We start from the raw sequence: 9,100 nt of genomic DNA on the forward strand, positions 1-9,100 counted from the left end.
GATAAATGATTCGTGTATCGCTTTAGTGACACTAAATATGATCACAGCCGAAGCGTTATACGTCAGAGTAAAGCCGCGTATACTCCTCCAAAAGCGACTTTAAAGGAGCGATGCAACATTTTTATTACTTCGCGCAAATACCGCTTAAAACGGATCCCTAACGTTAATGACCTATGAAACACGCGTTCGTTTTTCACCCCACGCAATAGAAGTCCCAGAAAAAAATTTAAGAAAAACGAGCAGCGTTTACCCCCTCAACTCGCAGCCAGAACAAGCGGCCACGTGATCTGGAGCCGATTATATGGCCCCAGTGTTGATCATAGCCACGCGCTGGGGTTGGCAAAGCGCAGGACACGCGCTGAGTTCCAGACAATGTTATGGCTCGGCTGTTGTCGTCGTTGCAGCGATTGGACACGGGTCACAACCCGAATGCTTCTCGAGCTAGCAATTGTCACGAGCCCAAGTCGAGTGCCCACGCAATGCTCGGGTCCAATCTATGAACCGCATTCAAATATCGTCACTTGGGTGCACTGCGATCCCCGAGTTACGTCATCAAATTTTGCAAAGGAGAAATTGAGTGAAAATGATCGCTTTTGTCCTTGAAACTACACCGCAACAAAGGAGTTTCTTGGCCAATGACGTTGCGTGTGAGTATCCTTGAGTCCCAGGTGTGCCAGTAAGCTCGTGTAGAGAGAAAAACATTCCAATTGAATATCGTTGCACAGCTCCTTTAAAGATGCGACCAGCTGCTCTTTTGCGGGCGGCAAGCGGGTCAAGGAACACCGGCGCAGCGCTCTCGTGAAATCACGTCGCGGTGCAACTGCGGTTGATTGGTCGTCCCGCAGCACCCTCGTGACGTCACGTCGCAGCCGCACGGCCGATGATCAGTGTTGCCATCCCCCTAGCAGATAGTTTCGGTTTGGCCGTAGACGCCCGAAGCCGAACTTTGAGCCGTGATATCTATAAAACTGCACGCAATATCGAGAAAAAAAAAAAAAAAAAAAGTTGCACCTTGTAATTTAGAGACACTGCCTTAGCGGTAAACAGACGTAATCCAAAATTCAAAAATGTTGACCACAGTTTCCCTTTAAGGTGACCATTTAGGTCTCGGAACTCTTTTTGAGCTTTGTGCTGCCAAAATACAAGCATGTTTTGGAATCGCTCACTCAAAATGAGTCTCACAACGTTAAGTTCATACATGTGTCATTACGGGACTTTTAAAAGGGGCAATCACGTGCTTTTTGTAGAAGCTTGTTTTAGATGGCATATTGTTTGTTGGGCTAGTCGATAAAAATGGCTAGTTCTAGATGGCAGAACGTCCTAGTAAAATCACTGCAATAGAAGTACGCCGGCACTATTTTCTCTAGGAGGGGGCGACCTCGGAACTCCACCACCTCCATCAAATTTGACAAGCGGAAAGTGTAAATTATGTGGAGAGTGCGAACGTTACTATTACTGCTCCTTTTAGGCGCGTTGCGCAAAATATTGTAACATTAAAAAAATTATAGTTGGGTGTTGGAGACATAGTACAACAATTATTGTTGGAAAACGCCGTCTCGTAGCGCCCCCTGGTGCCTGCTGCAAGGCGCAACAAGAGGCCGTGTCACGGTCTTTGATTAGATATCTAATAGGGAAATAGAACGCCCATGAGTGTAATTAAGGGAGAGGGGATGCTTAGATCCCGTAGACTGAGTTATCACCATAAATAGACGATCTCAGAATTCACTTGAGTGTCTTTTCAAGTTCAGACGCAGCCGAGACTACGAGCTAATTAGACCAGCAATCGAGAAAGCGTCAAAAGCGCCCCGTCATTGTGTTCGCCATGTTTACGCACCTGTTCTGACATCGCTGAACAAATCATAAACAGAAAAGATCTGCAGTATAACTTGCGTTTCCGGCGGTGCTCGGTTGGTCTCACTACATCACGATCATCTGGTGGGCTAGTTGGTTGATCATATTGTTGAATTAACAGCGCAAATACGACAGGAAGGAGAGATAAGGGAGACAGGATAGAGCGCTGAACTAACAACTGACGTTTAATAAAAAGAGAAAGAGGACGAAGAACCGAAGAATGCTTTTAAAACATGCATATTGAAAACCCGCAAAAACATATGCTATAGCTTGAGTTGCCTGAAAATGAATTGCTAAGAATACCAAGCTTTAAGCTGATCGCTTAAATGACTTGTTGAAATCGATTGAGTCCTGGGACGACGTGAATAGAAATTCCGGTAGAAAAAAGAAAGAGGAAGTTTACGTTTAAAACATTCACCGAATCTAAGGACCGTTAAAGATCGCGACTTATGGCGAATTCCACTGGGCGTTTTGGAGCGCGCCGGGATCAGTTGACCAGATCCGGATTGGAGCACAAGATCCGAACGGGGTCGCGCCGCCTACGGATCCTCAGTGGAACATGACCACTGCTCCGGGATCGGCGGATGCTTTCCCGTCATTCAACCGCCCGGGAATCCCCTTTTCGCGGCCGCCGCGGTCGTTTCGAAGACGTTTTCGCTACGCTGCGCTAACACGTGTTCGACGCACGAGTGGCAGGAATGGCTCAGGCGCTTCTAGCAACGATTGTCGGCATGCCCGTAGCGCGGCAAATACCTTCTCTTCTCCTTCCTGGAAAACGAACCGGCTGACGAGCCAATGGGTAAGCAAGCGGCCATTACGAATTCTTCTGATGTCGTGAGCCCAGCCCGCGACGTGCTTCTTCTTCTTCTGAGGCGAGATGGGCGAAATCACAGTAGGCGAAATCAGGCGAGATGCCCCACGAGAAAGGAAGTCACGTGTGTGCGCCGAGGGCTCCGAAATCGTTGGAGCGACTTTTCTCGTGGCGAATTCCACGGGTCGTTTTGGAACGCGCCGGGATCGATTTTTCCGGAGCGAGCCTATTTCACGGGGCGATCGGGATCGAGACGAACTTGTTCCACTGGTAGTTTTGGATTAGCTCCCGCTCCAGATCTCGATCTGGATCCGAGAAAAGTCGCTCCCCCGATTTTGGCGGATTCAACCGGAAGCCAGCCGGGTCAGCCTTCGGCGCACACACGTGACTTCCTTTCTCGCGGGCATCTCGCCTGATCTCGCCTCAGAAGAAATGGTAATGGCCGCTTGCTTACCCCTTGGCTCGACAGCCGGTTCGTTTTCCAGGAAGGAGAAGAGAAGAGAAGGTTTTGCCGCGCTACGGGCATTCCTGCAATCTTTGCTAGACGCTCCTGAGCCATTCCTGCCACTCGTGCGTCGAACACGTGTTAGCGCCGCGACCTCGAAAACGTTGATGCTTGGAACTTGGAACCAGCCGCTACCAGACACCTGATTTGTTTCAAAAATACCCAGGACGTTTTGGGGGAATGAATCGATCACATAGCAGGCGGTAGACAAGTAGACAGCGTTGAAAAATATTTATTCCACCGATTGTTATGAAGGCCGATGGTGTCGCAGTTTTGAAGCACTGTCGGTTCAGCTCAACACCACGTTACAAAAGACGGTTTGGGGTTCTGCCGGTGCTAACGCAATTTCACAGTAGAAATAGGAATTGCATGAAAGAACCACACAGAAACACTTCATACTGTGGCGTAAATGCCGAACATGTATCAGCGATGTCACTTTCCTCGGTTAGGGCTATCTGCTTTGTCAGCGAATGAAGAACGTTTCGATACAATAAAGAGCGGAAAATACTCCCCGTGTCAAGTTTTCTAATTACAGCCACTAGTTGATGTCGTACCGTGGTAATTCCCGGCACTTCCAACGCACTAGCACTTTGTAGAGTCACATGTCCAGCGATTCCGTGCCGCATACGAACGAAGGTAAACAATCAAGATGGCGGAGTGTTCCCCGTGTTGTCCTCGCCGTCAGCGCGGTGTGACAGGGTTGTCGGACAACAAATCGGGCAACACTGTTGCCGGGCGGCAGCAACATGTTGCCCGACTGTTGTTGTTGCTGCGATGTGACAGGGTCGCCGGCAACACGACTTCCCCGTGTTGCCGGATAGATTTGTCCAACTGTCCCCTCAGTGTGACAGGACCTTTACCTCTTGGCTCGACAGCCGGTTCGTTTTCCAGGAGGGAGAAGAGAAGGTTTTGGCCGCGCTACGGGCATTCCGGCAATCTTTGCTAGAAGCTCCTGAGCCATTCCTGCCGCTCGTGCGTCGAACACGTGTCGGCGCCGCGATTGCGAAAACGTCTTCGAAACGACCGCGGCGGCCGCGAAAAGGGGATTCCCCGGCAGTCGAATGACATGAAAGCAAATGCCGATCCCGGAGCAGTGGTCATGTTCCACATGGGGATCCATCGCCGGCGCGACCCCGTTCGGATTGTGAGCTCCATTCCGGATCTGGTCAACTGATCCCGGCGCGCTTCAAAACGCCCAGCGGAATTCGCCATCGGATCCAGATCAAGATCTGGAGCGGGAGCTAATCCAAAACGACCAGTGAAACATGTCGGTCGCAATCCCGATCGCCCAGTGAAAGAGGCTCGCTCCAGAAAAGTCGATCCCGGCGCGCCGCATTTCCCACAACCTTAAGAAGATTGCATCGAAGTATAACGTCAAAGTCGTGTTGTCTGCACCGGACAAACTAAAGAAGTTGTGTCCTAAAATTAACAACAAGCAGCAGCAGCAAGATCGGTGCGGAGTTCAACATCAACAAAGATACGTCGAATGCCAATGTGCGGTCGTTTACGAAATACCGTTTACTTGTGGGAAAGTGTATGTGGGTCAGACAGGAAGGTGTGTCAACGATCGTCTAAGAGAACATGCCGTGTCACTAAAGTCGTCGCCATCAGGCCACTTTGCCATACATGTCAGGGACTGCCAGTGCTCCGCCTTGTTCACGAAAACAAAAATCCTGAAACGTTTAGGGGAACGACGAACTCGCGAGCTCTACGAGGCACAGGTTATTCTGTCCTGTGGGGATGCCTGCGTAAGCGCGCCGCCCGTGGCCTTGTCACAAAAAGAACTTTACTTTTTAAGTCGCGATCTTTAACGGTCCTTAGATTCGGTGAATGTTTTAAACGTAAACTTCCTCTTTCTTTTTTCTACCGGAATTTCTATTCACGTCGTCCCAGGACTCAATCGATTTCAACAAGTCATTTAAGCGACCAGCTTAAAGCTTGGTATTCTTAGCAATTCATTTTCAGGCAACTCAAGCTATAGCATATGTTTTTGCGGGTTTTCATTATGCATGTTTTAAAAGCATTCTTCGGTTCTTGTTCCTCTTTCTCTTTTTATTAAACGTCAGTTGTTAGTTCAGCGCTCTATCCTGTCTCCCTTATCTCTCCTTCCTGTCGTATTTGCGCTGTTAATTCAACAATATGGTCTCACTAGCTCGTAGTGTTGGCTGCCTCCGGACTTTAGCTGAAGCCAAGTATAGACCAACTCAACTCACTGACGTCACGCCCCTGCGGTGGCGCTGCTGTCGGTACTGCGCATGCGCAAAAACACTTCACTCCTCCCGAATTTGGTTTCTGCGCATGCTCAGTGCCCACACCTGGTGTGGGCAAAGCGGGCCTGTTTGTAAACACTGCGATGCTTCTTTGAGTGTCACCACCAACTGATGTAATCAAGCGCAAAGCATGCGTCTTGACATTGCATTTTTCGTCTGCATTTGTGTCCGTGCTGCGACTAGCTTTTTGCACCGCTCGGGCCTATGATGGAACGTAGTCTTGGAACGTGGGCGCATAACAAAGACACGAACGTTTGGGGCAGAATGCAAGCAACTAACTATCGTGGAAAAAAACAAAACGCATTAAATTTTTTGTTTGGTGCATTCACGTTTCTCAATTTCGTCTTAATTAACGTTGTCAGCAAAAAAAAAAAAGAAGACGTGGGCCGGTAGGTTTGGTTTAGACGCTTTCGCTGCGCAAGTGTTCGTGCGGTATAGATGCGGTGCAACTCACTTCTTATCCGCTTCAAGCACTAAATAAATCATGTTACACGCCCCGTTCTTTATAACTGCAATAAGTTTGATGTATTGTTAAAAGGAAGGAACTCCAACCAAAGCCGTGAAAAAGTACAACCCAACGTTTTGAAACATATTCTGTTTCTTAATCAGCGGTGACTAATTAGCACGTCACCCCTCAGACCTTTCGTAGACTTCACGACCTCGCCGCCTGGGTCACTTTCAAGCTACCTTCACCGTACACCGACACTCCTCGTCGGAAGAAACTTCCACTCATGTACACAACACCAGCCACTTTGTGGAGCGCGCCTCGCAAGTAATACTCAGCGAGGGTGACAGCATGGTGTCTTTTGACGTGGTGTCACTTTTCACGAACGTTCAGGTTCTCTTGGCGGTCACCGCAGTCAAAGGAGCCCTCTAGAAAGATAACCTGGGTTCAAGGAACAAACTCGGTATAGACGAACTCTGTCGCCTGCTCGAGTTTTGCCTCAGCAGCAAATACTTTAGACTCAAAGATTAGCTTTTCAAGCAGGTCAGTGGAACGGTGATGGGTGCTTTTATATCGGTGTGCTTCTATATCGGCGTGCATCTATCGGCCTCCATGGCAAACCGAACAATGGAAACAATAGAACAGCGAGCGCTACGGTGTTTCGCCAGCAGACTAAAAATTTTTTTCATGCGCTCCGTGCATCCACTGTTTTTGCGTTTTAAAGAAAGCTGATGTCAGCGATATCCCTTCCCATCTCAACTCCATCGAGCCGGCCGTACAGTTCACTATCCAGAACGAGACAGATAGCACCTTGCCGTTTCTCGACGTGCAGGTGGCAAGGCAAGGGGAAGGACTAAAGTTTACCGCGTACCGGAAACCTACTCACACCAGGCGCTACCTTCACCCAACGAGTCACACCCAACGAACCACCCAACGAGTCACAAGACGTCGGTGATTTCAACACTGCTATCGAGGGCAAGAACCATCTGCTCATCAGAAATCGATCGAGGAAAGGAGAGGCAGATCATTGTTGCTGATCTTCAGACAAACGGCTATACCAGCAGATTTGTTGAGCGCGTCGCCCGTCATAAAGGTCCCGCCCGCCAAAAGGAAAAGGCATTGAATGCGACGAGGCCTCGCCCCGTTGCGCGCATCAGCGCCTTCTACGTAATGGGTACCAGCGAAGCGCTGGCGCGTGTGCTGAGGAACGAGAGCATGCAAGTAACCCGCAATCCAGTGTCCACACTAGGCCGATTAATGCAACAACCAAAACACCGGCTTCAAAAAAAAAAAAAAGAAAAAAGAAAGAGCTCAAGGCGTGGTTTAGTAGATTCTATGCACAGATGCTCGTTTTGCGTTCGAAACACCATTCGCACGCTTGAAATCTTTCAAAACAGCGAGAAGCCAGAAGACAGGTATCCGATAAAAGCTGTACGACGTAGGAAGTAATAAAAAGGAGCACCTTCCATAACCTACGTACGTTTCGAATGTTTTTTAACCGCTCGTAAAGATGCACAACGGGGTCGTTTTCATGTAGTGACAGGACGGGCATATTAGCAATATATAAGCAGCACCGGAATGCTGGCGAACATTGAACACAACTCTACATTCCTTTCGATTGTTATTTTGCTTTGAATCTTCGCTCGTTTTTACATACCTACTATGGAGCAGAGGTTTGGGTCTGAAATATAGCGAAGTTTAACATCGTTCAGTGGAAAAGAAAAATGCTGTAACTAAAGCAATTACATTTTTACAATGTTAATAATGGTACGTACTATTCGGCACGACCGAAATCACAAAAATTATTTATGTTATTTTGCGGCGAAGAGACAAAATGCGCGCGCGTTTTCCCATAGCAATGCACACGAACACCGCAAAAGTAGACTGGTTGCTGTCTGCTTCAGTTTGCTTCCCGGAAGTTGCATAAACACTAGCGCCAGTTGAACCTCTAGCGTACATTATAATAACTCTCTGCTGCCTCCTACGTTGGCGAAACAAAAATCTTTCCAGAGCGACTCTGTCAGCATTAGAACGACGTACGAAAATTAGATGGTGAGCGCAGCGCAGTCGCTGAACACTGCGAGGACCTCGAGCATTGAATCAACTTCGCGAACACGCGCGTACTTAACGTGGAGCCACATATCCGTAAACGGCTTTTCTTGGAGTCACGGCACGTTCAACATGCGCCGGAGAACATAAACAGATGTCTGGGTACATTGCCAACCTTGTGCGCCCAGGGCCTACGTCACCTGGCAATCACCAAATGAACACCTCCCAAAAAGAGGGGAAAAAAGGTACTTTGATGGGCAAAAAGGAGGAGTAGAAAGCTGCTGCGTCCTCGTGCTATTTAAACACCCCTGATGAAGAAACGGAATGCGTTTTGAAACGTTGGCCAGTACTTTTTGAGGGCTTTTGTTGGAGTTCATTACTTTAACAACTTGCTTACCTAACCAGACAAATCTTTTTTCGAAATATGTTTACGTTCAAATAAGTTTGATTCACTCCTCCATTATATGAAGGCGTCACCAGTGTTAATTTTCCTTCAGGGCACAGGTCGATCCGATCCTACCATCTGAGCCCAACTGCGCAAAACGCTAATAAAATGAAAAAAAAAAAAAAATAACGAACTTGCGATTAACACAGTAGTTTTACTACCCGCGATAATAGTTTATAGCATCTTAAAAACCCCAGTGGTAACTAACAACTGGCCAAGCGATTACCGAGGCAATTAATTTTTAACAAAAAAAAGAAAAGAAAAAGGGCCATTGGAGGTGCGGGGTATCGATCCCCGTACCTCTCGCATGCTAAGCGAGCGCTCTACCATCTGAGCTACACCCCCGGACGAAAGCCGGTTGATCGCAAGTCGAACAAAACGGATTACAGATCCTCCCATCCCGTTTCGGTGCATGCCCGGCATATATATATTCGATCGCAGCCCCGAGGCGAGCCAACCAGTCACTGCGCTCTCGGATGAGTTTCCGCTTTGCGGCGGTACGGTCGTTGTTGAACGGGTTTCTCAGCTGATCCCCGGGTGTGGTTCTCTGTCCGTCGGGGAGAGTTATCCGCTAAATTTAACGTAAAATTAGTGTCACTTAACGCCATGATGTATCGTGACGCCACAGTGCCACGCAAAGTCATGTCATTCGGCGTTGCGTGACGTCACCATTTTCTGCCAAATTTAACGGGAATTTTAGGCCAGCGACGCCGTGATGTCTCGT

At 48.4% G+C, this 9,100-nt stretch overlaps 1 non-coding gene across 1 annotated transcript; it reads right to left on the bottom strand.

Moving 5' to 3' along the window:
* Nucleotides 1–8,648: 8,648 nt before the first annotated feature.
* Nucleotides 8,649–8,721, bottom strand: Trnaa-agc. The gene has a single exon. It is a non-coding gene; the product is annotated as a tRNA-Ala (tRNA).
* Between the last annotated feature and the right edge of the window lie 379 nt (nt 8,722–9,100).

This window comes from Ixodes scapularis, unplaced genomic scaffold, assembly GCF_016920785.2.
Source record: "Ixodes scapularis isolate PalLabHiFi unplaced genomic scaffold, ASM1692078v2 PGA_scaffold13__105_contigs__length_92229423, whole genome shotgun sequence".
Taxonomy (NCBI): domain Eukaryota; kingdom Metazoa; phylum Arthropoda; class Arachnida; order Ixodida; family Ixodidae; genus Ixodes; species Ixodes scapularis.